This window comes from Mastomys coucha, unplaced genomic scaffold, assembly GCF_008632895.1.
Source record: "Mastomys coucha isolate ucsf_1 unplaced genomic scaffold, UCSF_Mcou_1 pScaffold22, whole genome shotgun sequence".
Taxonomy (NCBI): domain Eukaryota; kingdom Metazoa; phylum Chordata; class Mammalia; order Rodentia; family Muridae; genus Mastomys; species Mastomys coucha.
The window spans coordinates 26,380,612-26,398,101 of record NW_022196905.1 but is presented as its reverse complement, the minus strand read 5'-3'; the positions used below and the strand labels follow the sequence as shown (position 1 = coordinate 26,398,101).

Below are 17,490 nucleotides of genomic sequence, written 5' to 3'. Positions count from 1 at the left end.
AAAAAAAAAAAAAAAAAAACAGCCTTCCAACATGAACTGAAAAACAAACAAGCCCAAAAGCCAGTGGCTTTCCAGGAACCCTCCACCATCAGATCAGGACTACTGAGGCATATCGCACACCCCCACCCCCTTGTGTGGACTGAGCAGACACTGGGACCTCAGTCTCTCCAGGGTACAGACAGACATTGTTGGACTATGCAGATGAAACGGTGTAAGCCGATCTCATAAGTCCCTCCTTCGGGTTATATATTTATATTTTTTCAGTTTTGTTCCTCTAGAGAACCCTGACTAATACATGGGTGAAAATCACTAAATACAGTGTAGAATTCTGGATTGGAAAGAAAAGACTGGACAGGCTATTGAAATTCAAACAGAGCGTGGAGCTTGGATGGTAACCTTATCACGGTGCTGTTGTCCTGGGTTTGGTGAGTTGCTGAAGCTCCAGAAGAGAACCCCTCACCTCCCACACCAGGACAGAAACAGACGTGGAAGCAAAGGGGTCTCATTGACGAGAGGAGGGGGATAGGCAGGAGTGGGAGGGGATAGTGAGGTCAGAGGGTGAATGTGACCAGAATAGACTACACACATAGTGAGATCGTCATAGAGAATCCAAACATTGTAACTAATATATGCTGAGTTGCAAATCCTGGACCAATGGCTGAGGTGACTATTTAACATATCCAAGTGGACCTGGCCACCAGGTTCTCCCAGCATCCCTCAGTCCAATGGGGTCCTCCTGGCTGCCATACCTTATCTCCTACCCTGAACTCTCCAACCCAAGGGGCTTAGCTGCTCTTCCCTTTATAATCCAGCCATTTTGGTTACTGCTCTTCTTTGGGGCTCACGGCTGCTGCACCTGGTTCCTCTCTCTCGTCCTCTCCCCCTTCTCTCCATATGGCCCAGCTCAGTCTGGTCATGGGCACCCCAGGCTCTCCCAGATGTCCTCCCCTCCCCTCTAACTATGCTCTCTCTTTTGTCTTCAGTAAACCTCCCCCACCATACCCAGGACCACTCATGTTTCCTTTCTTCCCCTTTTTATTCCTTTCCCATTTAATATATGCTAAAAGCTTTCCTAGTTACCTAGCACCCAAATAAACTGAATCTTTAATCATAATAAATTGTTATTTTTTTAAAATCAAGGTCTTTGATTTTCCAGTTTATTTCTTATTTTACCATTTGGAAGAAATATGTAGCAGGCTATATAAATTTGGGACCAATGGCCTTTCAGATTACCATAGCTCGCTGAAATTCTGGCCTTGAATTTAGCTCTCCTTTTCCTCCCATGTAGGTGTTTCATGTTCCATCCAATTTGTACCAGCAACAGGGTTTATTTTAATCCTGTTTATTACATCTGTTTTGTTTTAATTTCAGTGGCTTTAAACGCAGTCCAGAAAAGAGCCTAAACTGCAGGAACAGACCTAGATCTCAGACTGCTGTAGGGGGCACTCCTGCTCTCCCACTTATAAAAGGCTGGGTTTCTCCCTTTAAAATCATGGCTGAAGTGATGTCATTAAGATGTCTCATTGGTAAAGGCTTTTGCTGCTAAGCCCAACAACCCAAGTTCAATCCCAGGAGAGAACTGACTCCTGAAAATTGTCCTGTGACCTCCACAAGTTCCATAGAGGACACACACACACAGACACACACACAGACACACAGAGACAGACAGACAGACAGACAGACACACACACACACACACACACACACACACAGAGAGAGAGAGAGAGAGAAAGAGAGAGAGAGAGAAGAGTGTGTGTGTGGAAATAAATGGAAGTTTTAAAAACGTACAGGATATAGTTGAAAGCTGGGCCTGTTGAAATGGAACTTTGTAATCTTAGCATTTGGGAGACTGAGGCAGGAGGTTCAACCACTCAAGGCCCCATCTAGATTACATAGTAAGCTTGGGCCATCTTGAACTACATGAGACTCTGTCTCTGAATGGCAAGCGAACAAACAATAAATATATTTTTAAAAATCCTGGTTGAGATGTCAAGGAATGTTCCAGAGCTTCTCAAAAACCTAGCCAGTGGAATAATGCTCAACTCAGCCTGCTGGAACCTATAAGCCTCTTGCGTAACTCCCCACCCTCTCACTGGGGGTTCATGGAGGTGTCAAACAGCCCAAAGCCATCATTCTTACCAGCCCTGGGCAGCTACAGTGGGCTCACCCCCACCAGCAGGCCATGGCATAGCTGTCCAATCACATCAGCCAACACTCACCAAAACAGAGCTTTGCACTTCTTACAGGGAGTTTGGGTTGGTTGAGGCTTTTGTTTACTATCTGATACAAGAAGCAAGTTGGGGAGGAAAGGGTTTATTCAGCTTACACTTCCATGTTGCTATTCATCACCAAAGGAAGTCAGGACTGGAACTCAAGCAGGACAGGAAGCAGGAGCTGATGCAGAGGCCATGGAGGGATGTTTCTTACTGGCTTGCTCCCCCTGGCTCGTTCAGCCTACTTTCTTATAGAACCCAAGACTACCAGCCCAGGAATGGCACCACCCACAGTGGATCTCCCCCCTCTTGATCACTGTTTAAGAAAATGCCTTACAGCTGGATGTCATGGAGGTACTTCCTCAACTGAAGCGCCTTTCTCTGTGAAAACTCCAGCTTGTGTCAAGGTGACACACAAAACCAGCCAGCACACCTACTATGTGCCCTTCATTGACTCTCAGCCTATCAACCCTAAGCAGTGACCTTGCCAGGACAGCAGCTGTCAGAGCCTGTATTTTCTATGTCACAGAGACCACCTGGTGTTAATGTCTTATTTACTTCTCTTGTAGTTTGACAGAATACCAAGACAAATGTGACAGAAGAAAAATTTGAGTTGTTCATTGTTTTGCAACTGTCAGCCCATCATGGCAGAGAGGACATCAGAGAGCAGGGCATGGTGGCCATTGTCAGAGAAAGGACAGGGATCTAGGGACATAGGGATCCTTTGAGGTGTGCCCCAAACAACCTACTTCCTCCAGGTAAGCATGACCCCAGAATAGTACCACAGGCTGAGGACCAGGCGTTCAAACACGAGTATGAGGGACATTTGGTATTTAAACCACAGTATTCTACCCAGTTCCTAAGGGTTCGTGATCATCTCATAAAACAAAATACCTATCCCCTCTCCAACTGTCCTACAGTCTAAGTCAAAAGTCGAAGTTCAAAGTCTTCTCTAAGCTGTGATGCTCTGTAAAATGAAAAGGAAAGCCACAGATGCCCAAGAGACCAAAACTCAGCAGGGCAAACATCACGTGCCATAACTCCACATCAAGTCCAGGGTATTTGGTGCCTGATGTAAGCACCAACAGGCTTGGGGATCCCTGCCTGCTCCTAATCACTGACTGCAGCTTTCTTAAGGACCCATTTTTGGCAACTCCACATCTTGGGTTTTCCACTGCAGCTCAGGCTTCATGCTCACAGCTTCATGAGGTGCTGTCTGGGGGATGCTTACAGGGAACACAATCCTGCCATGTTCTGACTAGCCTCTCGTGCCTCAAGCAGATCCCTGTGGACTACAGCATCTCCCATGTGCGTAGGTTTGATTAACACAGGAAAATACCTATGTGACTATATGCAGTATGTTCTGCATCTCTCAAAGCAAACGAACCTTGATTGTCTTGATCCTGCCGCAGGTTGGGTCTTGCCAACTGCTGAGATTCTCTGGAGGCATCTTTCCAATTGTGCCAGTGCAAAGTACTTGGCTCCTTTGAGATGACATTGAATCTGAACAAGCAAACGCTCCTTGTCCGCCACGTTAAATGTTTCTGGATGAACTGAACGGCTTCCCAGCCTTTCCACTCTGCTTTCTGATCCTGATGCTCACTGTAAGCTTGGCTAAAAGCAGCTGATAATGCCCATGCCGTGGCCTGAAAGCTATCCTGACGATGCTTTCCTCCATCAAATTATCTAGTCCACTGAGCCTTACTCAAAGTTTCAGGACATGCTTCGAGAGAAATTAGTTGCAAGAATGAAACACGAATTGCCTCGGGTCCTATTTCCAGGGGAATTCTTGTTGCCATTTAAAGCTCATTTGCTTGGCCATCGGAGCCCACGCTTTTATGGATGCTTTGGTGTTCTGAGTTCCCACAGCTGCTCATTAAGCTCTGCTTACCGAATTCTCAGCTTGTTTTAGCTTCCTTAAATGTTTCCAAATTCCTCCTCCAAGCCAGTACTTTAGGCCTAAGAACCACAAGCTCAGGTTAGCCACGAGAGCCCCACCCCCACTTCTCTAACTGCAGTTTCTGCTTTAGTCATTTCTACATCGCAGTAACCAAGCTCCTGGCACAAGGCCTTTAAGGGGAAGGATCCATTTTGGCTAATGCTTTCAGGGGTGTTGGTCCGAGTTGTGGGGTAAACGTGATTGAGCTTACTTCATGGCAGCCGGGAAGCAGGGAAAGGGAGACTTGGGGACCTGATAAAGATGTCTAAGACCCTCCTCCAGTGAGCTACTTCCTCCAGTCAGGTCCCATCTCCAAGATATTCCATGGTTTCCCAAAATAGTGCCAACCTGGAGTCATCAAGTCCATGTTCAAACATGGGCCTGTGTGTTATTTCATATTCAAAATGTTAACACTAGGCTGGAGATATGGCTCAGCGGGTAAGAGCACTGACTGCTCTTCCAAAGGTCCTAAGTTCAAATCCCAGCAACCACATGGTGGTTCACAACCACCCACAATGAGATCTGAGGCCCTCTTCTGGTGCATTTGAAGACAGCTACAATGTATTTATTTATAGTAATAAATAAATCTTTGGGCCACAGTCAGCAGGAGACTTGAGCGCCTGACCGGAGCTAGTGGAGGTCCTAAAAGAGTCAACTCCCAACAACCAGATGAAGGCTCACAACTATCTGTACAGCTACAGTGTGTACTCATATACATAAATAAATAAATCTTTAAAAAAAATGTTAACACTTAGTGATTTACCTATATGTAAGGCCACAGACCTTCTGCGCCACCTCCGAGAGCTTTTGCCACTCCTCCAGTTCCCTCCTAAGTATCCCATCTGGGCTGTCATTCCTAGAGTCACATAGAAATCCCTTCAGGATGTGATGGTGATACTGATTATAAACTCCACGGTATCTAGAGTCAACGTGGATGAGGGTAATCTAGATTAAATTAAAGTGAGATGGTCACCCTATAAGTGGGCAGCACCAGTCAGTGGGCTGGGCTCCTAGACTCGGTAAAAAGGAGAAAGTTGGCTGGCTGGGAGGGCGCCCTCTGCTTCCTGGCTACAGATGCCATGTGACCAGCAGCCTCACCCCTGCTGCAGCCTCACCCCCGCCCCCCCCCCCGCTGCAGCCTCGCCCCTGCTGCAACATCACCCCCACTGCAGCCTTGACCTGCTGCAGCCTCACCCCTGCTGCCATGCTTACCTGGCATGAAGATTTCCCCCCAGGCCCTGAGCCAAAAGAAACCTTTTCTCCCTTCAATTGCTCCTGTCAGGATATTTTATCACAGCGACGAAACGCATCGCTAAGACTCAGGGTTTACATTTCACAACTCCTGATTCTTGCCCTCGGGTAGGTTAGAGGCTTAAATTCCAAGGTGAGACATCAGATGACACAGTAAGGCTTTCTCTGCCGGGTCAGAAGCCAAGCTACCACTTGGCCACTTTCCACAGCTTGTGCCAGTGACCAGCAAGGAAGTGACTATCTTGCCAGACAATGGGTCCTAATTCTTGTGAGGAGTTAGGCTAGTGCTCAGGTGAGCATGGAAGAACACTGTCTATACTAGAACCTAGGGGATTCCCTGGGGTCCTCTAACTGAGCAACTTGGTTCCAGAGTGGGTACAGAGAAAGTCCTGAGGATGAATGAAGGGCTACATCACTGTGGAAATGTTTCTTTCTCAAACCTCTTCCTCTCTTCTTCCAGGTTATTGGCCACCAACACGAGTGGCCTTTGTCACCGAATGAACTGTTGGTACGTCCTGCCTGAGGAAGAGATGGTGGCCCTTAGTTCTCTCAGGGAAACAGAGGTCCCCATGGTATGGGGACGGGGAGGGTACAAGCAGACCTGAGCAGCACGAGATGAAGCTGTGCTGGGCCAGCAACTGGCTCCGCTTCCTAAATTTTCTTCGGCCACTGCCTTCGTGCCTCTTGGTTGATGCCTTAACCCACACCAAGCTGTCCCTTACAAAAAATGTAAGCAGGAGATAAAAAGGGAACAGGATACAAAACTCTCCCTTTGTGGACTGCTCAATAGTATGTTTTCTCATTGTGTATTTTCTAGGAAAGTCCCTGTGACAGGTGGACACACTAACTGTAATGTGTATAACTGGCTGTGATGTGGCGCCCTCTTGCTCACAGCTCTGGTACTGCAGCCCCCAACAGCGTCTAACTTCGCAAGAAAAGTTCAGGGTGAGAAAGTTGGGGCTCAGTGGTGAAGAGCACTGGCTGTTCTTCCAGAGGTCATAAGTTCAATTCTCAGCAACCACCTGTTGAATCACAACCATCTAAAAAGGGACTCCTGGCCCTCTTCTGGTCTGTAGGTTTACATACATACAGAGTTCTCCTTTCAAAAATAAGTAAATAATTTTTTTAAGGAAAAGAAAATTGAAAGGTAGCCAGTTTGGATCCAGACAGCGTTACATCCTGACTTTATGTTCTCTCTATGCAGGCTGAAGCACACTGTGACTCGCTCGTTAATTCCTACACAACCTACCTGCCAAGTGGTGACTCAGTAATGTCATCCTAAAAGCACCTATAAGAAGGAAACATGCTAGAAAATACACTGGCCTCAAAGAACATTCTATCTTGTAAGGAGGTAGGCTTATAGATTGCAAACCATGGTTTAAATAATAGGAAGAGGGCAAAGCATTGGTGAAATCCTGGTTTGACTGCTGGCATCCAAAAAATAAACACTAATAATATTCATTAAGTAATTAAGCATTATATCTAAGAGCTGGAGAGAGGGCTCAGTGTTAAGAGCACTGGCTGATCTTACAGAGAGCACTGATTCAGTTCCCAGCTCCCACGTGGAGACTCACTTTTAAAAGAAATCCAAAAAAATCAGATTTATTCAATAATGACTTAATCTGAAAATCTTTTTAGAATATTTAGGGGTATGGTTCGGTGGTCTAGCATGTGTAAGGCCTTAGGTTCAACCCCAGGACTGTTGAAAAGACAAGACCTCCCTAAGCATGCATTGCATTTAAAAGCCAAATAGACTGAGTAAATAGATTCAGCATAAAGGGGAGCTCCACCTTATAAACATTCATTGGGTATAAAGTAAGGCCTTATCCTTGACCTACCTCATTGCCTAAATGTGATGTTTTAATACAAAGTGCTTTTAGAAACACTCAGACCCCCTGGCAATGGGCTAAGAGACACCCTGTTAGTGGTGTTGCTCTTACATCAGTCAGGGGCAGAGCAGGTGGCAGTCCTTGTTCATCCTAGCTTGGTGCCTGGCTTGGTGGCCAAAAGCTGTCTTATGCCTAGGACTCATAAAAAAGCAAATCAAACCCAGGCAGACAGCTCAGGAGAGGGAAGACAGAATCCTGCTTACTGCCATGCCACCCACAAGCCTGCCCTCCAGCCCATAGACATCTGCTCGCCACTACACTATACAGCATGGATGGAAGATGTCACCCGGGAGCCCAGCAGCCACATGGCCAGCCTGCAGCAGGAGCCCCCACTATGTGCGAGTATGTGGTAGACAGATGGGTGAGAAAGAGAAATAGAGTAGCTCGAGCATTATGAAGAGAGCTGGAAGTGGAGACTCAGCGTGGAGAGGAGGAGCCTGTTGTGAGTGCTCAGCTGGGGGCATGGTGAGGTCCCAGCCCAAGCTGCTGCTGAGGGCCATGTCTGGATCTGGGCTATGCAGCAGCAGGGGTCAGTGTCAATGTTCATACTTCATATTACCACTAGAGAACATTGGGATGTCCCTGCCTGGGGTACCTGCTGGGGACACATGGATGTCCAGTGGCTATGATAAATGGCATCACCCCTCGCTGGCTGTGCCGCTCTGGAGAGCTGTCCCATCTCTCACCAGTGGCAGCATTCAGGAGAGTGGGCCCTGTGCCTTGGCCCTGGTGGCAGGGGCGTGGGTGAACTGGGCCAATGATGTGAGTATGGAAGAGCCGACCCTGCCACTTGCATTCCATATTGTAGTACAGGCACTGAGGCTCCCCCCATACCCGGCCAGCTGCCCCTTGCCACCTCCAGCAGCTGGGAAAGCTGCCCGCAGGGTCATAAGCTTGGGAGAGCTAGACTCGCCCCTCACCAGCTAGAATATGCAGGAGAGCAGGCCCTGCTTTCACCTGTACAGCACAGAAGAGCTGACCCTAGTGTTAGGGGTCCAGGCAAGCTAGCTCTGATGGTGAGAGCATGAGAGAGCTGGCCTCACGACTGGTATGCCATGAGCTGGCCTGGGTGCTAGTGGATGCCTTCCCCCGCACCACGTTGCCCCTCACTACCTACAAGCAGTTGCACCAGCTGGCTTCAGGATCAAGAGATCAGGTGAACTGGCCCTGCCCCTCACCAGCTGCAGCACTTGGGAGAGCAGGCTCTGCACCTCACCCGGCCGGGCACAGTAGGATCCTGGTTGAGCTGGCCTGCCACTCGTCTGGCATGGAAGTGGCATGGTTGCAAGGATGATGTCCTCCCGCACCCCTCCCTTGCCACCTGCAGTAGCTAGGAGAGCTGGCCCAGGGGTGAGGACATGGGAGAACTAGCCCTGACCCCTCCATGGTTGTAATACTCAGGAGAGAGGCCCTGTACCTTGTCTGGGCTGAACAGGAGAGCTGGTCTTGGTGGAGGGGATATAGGTGAGCCAGACGCAAGGTGTGAGAGCAGGAGAGCTGGCCCAGCCCCTCACAGGCTGCAGCACTTGGGAGAGTGAGCCCCACATCTTGACTGGGCAGCACAATGGAGCTGGCTTTGGAAGCATGGGTGTGGGTGAGCTGGCCCTGAGAGCATGAGAGCAGGAGAGCTGACCCTGCCTTCTGCCAATGGTAGCTTTGGATGGTATCTTAGTTAGGGTTTCCATTGCTGTGAACAGACACCATGACCAAGGCAACTCTTATAAAGGGCAACATTTAACTGGGACTGTTTTACAGTTTCAGAAGTTCAGTCCATTGTCATCATAGAGAAAGCATGGCAGCATGCAGGAGGCATGGTGCTGTAGAAGGGACTGAGAGTTCTATATTCTGATCCAAAGGCAGTCCAAAGAAGACTGTCTTCCAGGCAGCTAGGAGGAGGGTCTCAAAGCCCATCCCCATAATGGTACATTTACTCCAACAAGGCCATACCTCCTAATAGTGTTGCTCCTCAAGCCAAGCATATTCAAACTACCACAGATGGCCTAGCCAGAACAGTGCTAGAGAGCTCACCCTGGTGGCACAGATAAAGGAGAGCTGGCAGGCAGGTTACCACCCAGGCCCAACTCCAGGGCTCTGAGTTGGCCCACTCAAAAATCTATATCATCTGCAAATGGTTAGGATGCGTAGAAGGACCAGTCCTGCTGCTTCAAAGCTGCAGGATCTCCATGACACAGAGCAACAACAGGATAACCAGGAGGAGTCCTGATGAGGATCTGATATTGATGGTGTCACAGAATCCAGAGGTCTCAAACCAGACCAATGACTTGTTGCAATGAACATTTGCAAATGAAGATGTGTGGACAGAGGGGTATACTGTGGGGCACACTGTGACACACTACAGCTCCCACAATGAGACATTTTCTATGCTTTGTTGTAGTTGTTGTGTACGTGTGTGCGTGCGTGCGTGCACGAGTGTGTGTATGTGTGTGTGTTTTATTGTAGGAGGAGGTTGCAGGGTGGGTATAAATGTGAGGAAATAAGCAGGACAGGACTACATGACGTGAAACTCACAACAAATCAGTAAAAAGTTTTTAAAGAAAAAAATCCTCAGGCCGGGTGGTGGTGGCGCACGCCTTTAATCCCAGCACTTGGGAGGCAGAGGCAGATGGATTTCTGAGTTTGAGGCCAGCCTGGTCTACAGAGTGAGTTCCAGGACAGCCAGAGCTACACAGAGAAACCCTGTCTTGAAAAAAAAAATCCTCAGAAGTAAGGCCACCTTCATGAGTAGTAGAAGGGAGCTGGTGTCTTAGTTTCTCATCTCACTGCTGTGATAAAGTACTTGGCAAAAGCAACTGGTGTGGGGGGGGGCTCCCTTGGCTCACAGTTTGAGCTCACTTGGCTTACAGTTTGAGGCAGCAGGAGCCCTGGGCAGCTGGTCACATTGTATCTGCAGTAGGAAGCAGAGAACAGCTGTTTTCCAGTCCTGCTTGCTCTTCTCCTCCTTATTCAGTCCTGAACCCCACTCCACAGACTGGTGCTTCCCACTCCTAGGGTGAGTCTGTCCCCCTCAACCAACCTAATCATGATGGGCTCTTACAGACTTGCCCAGTGAATTTCCTCATAGGTGTCTCTCAGTCATGTCCAGCTGACAATATTAACCATCTCTATCCTGTGTCAACTTGACAACCAAGTCCATCACTTTAAAGCCAGAACATTCTTCCCTTCTGCATGGGCTCACTGGTGCCCACAATACAAAACGCATTCAGTCCAACCTCAAAAGTCCTCACAACCTAGCAACTCTAACATTATTTAAAAGTCCAAGTCTCATCTGCGATTCAGAGCAAACTCTTAAAAGCTGTGGCATCTTACACAGTCAAGTGCAAGCTGCGTTCTTGCAATGTCCGACGGCACAGGGAAACAGTCCCCATTCCAGGAGGGAAGGTTGGAGACACACAGCAAGGGTGGTCAGACTAAATGCAGGACTGAAACCCAGCAGGGTAAACACGGAACTGCAGCGTCATGTCTGGCACCTTCAGCTCATAGCAGAATCATCTGGGCTCCAAAAGATGTGAGGAGGCCTTCCTTCCCTCCTCTGCTGCCTGCAACATGGTAGCCTCACTCTCGGGTCAACTCCATTCTATGTCTGCAGCTTTCCCCGGTCGACACCCTATGGCTCTATCACACTGGGGGTCTCCACTGCAATTTTTCAGTAGCTTCTCCCAGAGATGCAAACCCTAGCACACACTGTACGGCACGAAACCCTGTGAAACCCTCAATCCTGCATCTCTCATGCACATGAAACCAGCGTTGTGTGGATAATACTGCCAGGTTCTGCTTCTAGGCTGAAATGTAAATAACAAAAGGTCCTGTGCTGCTTATTCTAGATTTTGGACTCCTGGCATGTGCAGACTAACATATTATAGAGGTGTCTTAATCTCAAGTAGATACAAAAGCCACAAGCTGAGGGATGGAGTTACAATGAGTCTATCCAATATAGGGAAAGGACTAGAGACAGACAGACAGACAGACAGACAGACAGACAGACAGACACACACACACACACACACACACACACACACACACACACACAGGAGGAGGAGGGAGAGAAAACCCAAATATGGTAACACATGCCTTCAACCCAGCAGGGGGAGTTGGAGCTCAAAGTCACAGGAGTTCCAGGCTAGCCTGGGCTACTTGAAGCCCTGTCTCAAAAAATCCAAAATAAGAAAATAAAAGGAGTGGAGGGGTAACTAAAACCAGTAATGAGACAGATCTCTCTCACTTCAAAGTTTTAGGGTTGTTTTCAATTGTGTGTGTGTGTGTGTGTGTGTGTGTGTGTTGCCTACAGCTATAGTAAGATTAAGTTTTCAAACTGTACTGTGGGAACTTAGCCTTTGGTTGAACTCAGTAGGAGACCAGCTCCCAGAACCTAGAAACAAGGAGGCCAGGATAACCTGGCAGAGAAAAGGTAACAAACAACTGCCAGGTGGCTAACCTGCCCCTGAACCCTAGCGAGAGCCAGCACCAATCAGAAACCACCCCATACCTTCCCTTTACCCCAGTCTTCCCTTTTGCCCCAGCAACTGCACAGGAATAAAAAGCTGCCTAAGACCCTGCTCGGGGCCAGACTCCTCTACCCCTGTGAGGGATATGAGTCTCGCCCCAGCTAGCTGGAATAAAAAGCCTCTTGCTGATTGCATCAAGTTTGAGTCTTGGTGGTGTTTGGGGTTGTCGATCCGGGGATTTGAGTGTGGGGGTTCCTCACACTATGTCTATGTACTATGTGCATGCCTGGTGCCTACAGAGGCCAGAAGAGGATTCTGGGTGTTCTGGAACTGGAGTTATAAATGGCTGTGATTCACCGTGTGGATGCCAGGAACAGAACCCAGGTCCTCTGGAAGAGCAGCCAGTGCTCTGAGCCATCTCCCCAGCCAGGCTCTTCAAGTGTTTAACATGGGAACCTAACACGGAATCTATCCGCAGTGCATACTTAGGTGCACAGCTTCATCACCACCAGGCAGGGCTGTGCAGCAGGGACCAGCACCCATTCTTCTTGCGTGCCTGAAATCTTAGACCTGTTGGTTAATGTCTGTCCCCAGCCCTCGGCAGCCAGTTGTAATCATTGCTCTGGTTGGCTCAACTAGTTTAGATATCTTTTGCAAGTGGAATCATGCAGTGTGTATCTTCCTGTGACTGGCTTACTTCACTCCAGGTTTATGTACGACTGACACAGATGGTAGGAGGCCCTTCCTTTGTAAGGCTGAACGATTTTCCATCATATGTATACACACCCTCCTTTTAAGCCTTCATTTGCTGATGGGTACAGGTTATTTCCTGTGTTTTGGCTGTTCTGAATAATGCTGAACACGGGAGTGCTAACATTATTTTGAGAACCTACCTTCAATTCTTTTGGATGAATACCCAAGATTGGGATCACTGAATCATATATAGAGACATTTCACTTTAATTTTTTTTTTTGGAGGAGCCTCATACTGGAAAGCAATCCAATTTAAAAGTGGAAAGACTTAAAAGCCAGAGCCAATGAGATAGCTCAGTGGGGAAAGGCATTTATTTTCCAAGCAAACCTGAGCACTGGAAGAGGATTCCTGGATTTTACCATAGAAGGAGAAAACTGATCTCTGAGACACTTTCCTTTGACTTCTGCATACATGTGCCCCCCCCCACGAATGCACATAAGTACTCACACATGAACACACATCCACATTCACAAATACTCGAACAAATGCACATGCATATGCACGTGCACACATGTGCGCACACACACACACACACACACACACACACACACACCAAGCAAGAATACTCTCTCCTGTCCCTTTACAGAAGCTATATGTGTAGAGAGAACAACAGACACAGGGTAAGTCCATGGAGAACCCACGGGACAGAGCCCTGAGTTTACCCACAGCTTTGCCCACAGCCATGCACAGACTTGTCTCCCCATAGCCTCCATTTATTCTCCAAATCCATCAGAACTGTCTGGGTGCAGCTTGTAATTGTCACATGGTGCCAGCAAACAGAAGCCCTCACTTAGATTCAATCCAGAAAGTTGAATGTCACTGTGAGACCTGACCTGGTTCATTTTGCCTGCCCTCGTTTTCTGCCATTTAAAGTCTCCCTTGAGAAACGCTAAATAAGAGCCAAACTACAAGGACACTCCAAATATATGTACATTTTAATGAAAGTGTAACAGGAGGCTTGCAAGGCAGTTTCCTGTTCCTGAAGCTCACCATGTGAAATTAGTTCCCACTGTATGACAGACACAATGTATAGGGCACAGTATTTTATCAATGCAACTTACATCCACCCAGCACCTCAATTCCTGGGGACTGTCAACAACGTGACCCTTGCCCTCAAAGTGGGCGAAGCAGACATTGTTTAGCATCATGTATTTATCACGTGTGCCCACGGGGAAGGTACCTGTTAGAATCAACCCCACTTTGCAGAAAGGGGAGAGTTCAGTGAATAATAAATCTACTTCTAGCCTGTAGAACTGGTTGATCTCAGAGCCAGAGCTAGGATCGTGGTATATGATAGCTCAACAAGCTTAATTTAGAACCATCTGGTAGGCTGGCGAGACACATCTCTGGTGTGACTCTGAGGGACATCCATCCTGAATGTGGACAGGATGGAGACCGGGATGGATTAAAGGAGGGCAGAGAAGACCAGCCAAGGGCCAGCACTCCCCCTCCCCCTTCCTGGTGAACTGCTCTCCTCTACCACACTTTCAGTGCTCTGGGGTTCTGCCCAAGTCGATGGAACCAAATGACCAAGGGCTAAACCCTCCAGGACCGTGAGCCAAGATCAGAGCTGCGACTGTCAGGCACTTCATTGTAGAAATGAGAAAGTTGAATAATACACATTTCTTGGTCACTGGGTCAGGCTTCTTTTGATGGGGGATACCAGAGTAGGTATTGAGAAATAATACTGTTTTATCTAGTGATAGACTGTACCTATGACTTGCAAACTAATCCCCAAGTTCCATGAGCCCTGTCTTGTTCCCAAATGGCTCAGGGTGAGCACTGGGGAGAGCTTCAAAATGGTTCAAGGGCAGAGTGAACCAATGCTGGGGTTATCATACAGTCACAGGGGAATAGACCCAGGGTTTCAGCCCACCTCATCAGTACTGCTCACGGAGCACCCATCAGACCCACCTTTGTGGTTCCACTGAGGAACCAGAGGACCATTATGCCCTGGCAAGGGCTCAGCACCACCGGAGATCAGGTCAGAAGCCTCCCGCAGACTAGCAGGCTAATGTTTCAGCTGCCTGGCTTTCACTGAGATGTCTTGCCAAGTAGAATGTGAGTGAACTGGATGCCCTTTGTTTGCCCATGCAAAATAATATGAACCCACAATGCCTTTCCATATCATTATAGTTGTAAGCTGGGTTGAGCCTCAACCCTGAGCTTCAACAGGTTGAATCCAAGTCCTCCCCGCATGCCCCTTGCTGTCTCTCAGATCCATCCACTCTGTCCCAGCTGCCCTCCCTCCCCTGTACCAGGCCACAGGAACCTCATCTAGAAGCACCCACAGCTTCCATACCTACCTATGTACCTCATTGCCTGTCCTAGACAATTCCTTTCTGAACCGCATTTTCTGAACATTCTAAGCCCGCTGAGCATTCTGCCACTGAGCTCCATCTGCAGTCCCACCCCTTACCTACCTTTGCTCTCTCAGTAGATGTTTTCAGTCCTGCTTGAGCTCATTCCCCCTGACTGCTGCTTCTATACTGCAGCCTGCAAATTTTCTGGCTGTGTGTGCCCTGTACATAGGTGCCCTTTACCTATATGCTGTTCCTCTGCCCTGTGTTCTGTCGCTCCCTCTGCCTGCATATAGTCCTTATATCTAGGCATTTCCCTCCCACAGGCTCCATCCAGCAGGCCAGTGGAACTGTCACATTACCCAGGCAACTCCCTCACTCTGGGCTTCTCCTATCAGTGCTAAGACCGTATCAAATTCTAATTCCGTGTATAGAGTTCTCTTGGAGATTCAACTCACATATTTAATTAATAGTGAATAAAACTATAACATTAGGGGACCAAGTGGCTGAAAAGGGGAAGCTGAGTTTACCCACTTATCCACTTATTAGTTATTATTATCCACTAATAACTGTGAAAACAGTGATCGGGGCAGCACCATTGTAGAATTCATAATAGAAATAGAAAATGACCAGGCTGGAGAGATGGCTCAGAGGTTAAGAGCACTGATTGCTCTCCTGAAGGTTCTGAGTTCAATTCCCAGCAACCACATGGTGGCTTACAACCATCCGTAATGAGATCTGATGCTCTCTTCTGGGGTATCTGAAGACAGACAGCTACAGTGTACTTACATATAATAAATAAATAAATCTTTAAAAAAAAAGAAATAGAAAATTACCAATGTTTGTAACAAAAGATTCCCTGATGGAGTTGGAGAGATGGCTCAGCAGAAAGAGCACTGGCTGCTCTTCCAGAGGACCTGGGTTCTATTCCCAGCACCCATGTGGTAGCTCACAACTGTATGTAACTCCATTTCCATGGGATCTGATGGCCTCTGCTGGCTTCCACAGGCACCAGGCATATATGTGGGTCACAGACGTACATTCAGGCAACATACCCATACATATAAAATAGTAATAATAATAATAATAATGCAAAATGTAAACATCCCTCAAGCAAAGAAAATACATAAACTTGAGCTCCATAGGTTCATGCTGATATATATTTATATAAGTATATAAATATAGGATACAGGACAATGGCTAGTGAGAAATGTGGAAGAGTTGGTGCTAACTGAAAAATCACATATTGACAGTCATGGAAGCAATTGGTCATAATACCTTGAGGAAAATCTTGTCAAGGAATAGGGGTTCACGCAGCCTCAACACATCTGTGTATGGAAACACCTACTGGGCTACAGAAACAGCTCAGCAGTCATGGGACGATAAGACCATGCCAGGAAGCTTGGTGGGTAAAGCGGGTTGAGACCCAGAGACTCAGTGGGCACAAACCTGAGGCTTTGGCGACTCCCCGCTCCCTACCAGACTCCTGACCTGGAACACGTGCCACACTCCCCACATAAGGAAACATGACCCATGGTCATGTAAGCCCAGAACAGAGTTCTCCATGTTAATGATATACCTAGAGGGCTTAGCCAATAAGCGTCCCTTCCCAGACACTTCCCTGCAAAAGGTATTTAATCTCAGGTCCATCCTGGGAAGTTGGTAAGAAAACAGTATGCACCCATTTTCCACAATGAACAGCCAATAAACGATATAGATAAACATGGACTGTCTCATCTACCACCGCCCTGGGGAACATGGAAAAGGCCTTCTCTCACAGAGCTGCAGCCAAATCTCCCGTAGAAGGCCCATCTGCATTCCAAGGCCCATCTGCCCTCCAGACGACCTATGCCAAGCTAAGGACAATCACTGCTGAGCTAAGCCAGAGCTCCCTCAAGCTAAGGACAAACACTGCTCTGTCTGTGGGTCTTCTGACTCTACTTTCAGCTCTTCTGCGACTCCCATGGGAGCCTGGATATCCAAGAGTCAGAGAATCCCCTCAGCCTGGGCCGTGTCGCAGGCCCACTGACCCCCGGAACCAGCTCCAGCATTCCCACGTAAGCGGATAAGCGCAGTCAAACTCCCTGAGTGTTTGGCCTCCAGAGCAGCCGTGCCCTGGGGCCCGTGGAACACTGACCAACAAGCAGCTAAGAGGTGTGCTGCTCTTCAGAAGGTGCAAGTTTGATTCCCACACACAGGGCTGACAGCTGCCTGTAACTCCAGCTGCAGGGCATCTGACACCTATGGCACCCATATATATGTAGTACACACTCGGACAGATACACGACATACATTTGATTTAAAAAAAAAAAAAACCAACCTAAACTTTTAAAAAACACTAATTACTTAGCAATTAAAAATCATAAAACTCATTAAGTCTGCAGCAGAGAAACCTGCCAAACACCATCCTGGCCAAGTGACAAAAGTTACACGCTAATAATAGAACGGGGAATCAGAGTCACGTGCCTCCTGACAGGGTGTACTGAGGAGGACACAGTACTGTGTTCTGTAGAGTTCTTGCCAAAAAATGCAGGACCCAAATCTAAACACACGGAGACGGCAAGAGACCCCACAGCCAGGGCCTCTGCAGTCACTACCGTGTAGTCACCACAGATATCAAAATCGTGAAGAATGGAGAAACAGGAAAAATGAATCTGCTTAAAATTAACATGCTCTGTACGC

General features: G+C 47.8%; 1 protein-coding gene and 1 non-coding gene across 2 annotated transcripts in view; one reads left to right on the top strand and one right to left on the bottom strand.

Moving 5' to 3' along the window:
• The window catches only part of Osbp2 (oxysterol binding protein 2), a 179,790-nt gene that overhangs the window by 141,192 nt on the left and 21,108 nt on the right, over positions 1 to 17,490 (bottom strand). The window lies entirely within an intron of this gene.
• Positions 7,294 to 7,437, top strand: LOC116071756. Its single transcript, XR_004111127.1, has one exon. It is a non-coding gene; the product is annotated as a small nucleolar RNA SNORA48 (small nucleolar RNA).